Source organism: Octodon degus, unplaced genomic scaffold, assembly GCF_000260255.1.
Source record: "Octodon degus isolate 3935 unplaced genomic scaffold, OctDeg1.0 scaffold00002, whole genome shotgun sequence".
NCBI lineage: Eukaryota > Metazoa > Chordata > Mammalia > Rodentia > Octodontidae > Octodon > Octodon degus.
Window position 1 is genome coordinate 32,039,903 of NW_004524578.1, and position 953 is coordinate 32,040,855.

The window sequence follows — 953 nt, forward strand, 5'->3', positions numbered from 1 at the left end:
CAACCTGGGATTGAACCCTAGCCGCTGCATCTGCTTAAGCAGGCCCTTTAATTGGCTGAGCTATTTGGCTGGCCATCTCTTTTTTAAAAATGTGGAACAGATATCTCTGCAAAGGGTCTAAGGAACCTAATACCTTTAGAAAGTTTCAGTAGTTAATAAATAGACCAAAGATGGCTTCTGCATGTTGTTTCTATGTTGCTTACTCCTTCAAGTCAAGCTAAAAGAGTCAGTTCAAAACCTGAGTGCTAAATTGAAATCTTTTTTCTTTTTTTAATCTTTTAAAACCAAAGCATTTATTTTGAGTGATTGTTGCAATTCTCAAGATGAACTGGATGCTGCAAATGCTGCTGTCTTGGGTTTAGGTGTCATTCCTTCGCGGAAGCCATGCCTGAATCTGTGATATACAATTTTTAGGTGACTCATTCGACCGGTTCCGGAGGTATTTCGCCTTTTAGCCTTTGCACTCCAGTTATACTTTCTCTTGCGCTTGGCGGGATAGTCACATTTGCCACAAGTCAACTTCTGAAGGTGGTAGGCCTTAGAGCCACAGCGGCGGCACAATGTGTGCGTCTTATTACCACGCTTTCCAAAGGATGACGTTCCCTTTGTCATCTCGCTTGTCTAAATTGAAATCTTTATACAACCAGCTGCTTTACGTGTAGCCCAAATAAGCACATATTAAGCCATTTGGATCGGGCCTAGTTACATACTCCACAAAACTACATATATCTACCAATCATAGAAAAGACAAACCCTGTAGCTATGAAAACTACATAATTCACGTTGTGTTCATTAGAATACTCACCAGAGGAGAGAATGAAATTAGAATTCAAAGATGGTGGCATAGAGTATGTTTTAATCAGTTTCCCATCAGTGGGACAAAATAATCAATACAATTTAAAGGTGGAAAGGTTTGCTTTGGCTCACAGTTTTGATCCATGGCTCACTGGCTG

General features: G+C 40.3%; 1 pseudogene; it reads right to left on the minus strand.

Moving 5' to 3' along the window:
* Positions 1-318: 318 nt before the first annotated feature.
* On the minus strand, positions 319-612 carry LOC101590371 (annotated as a pseudogene).
* Positions 613-953: the final 341 nt, after the last annotated feature.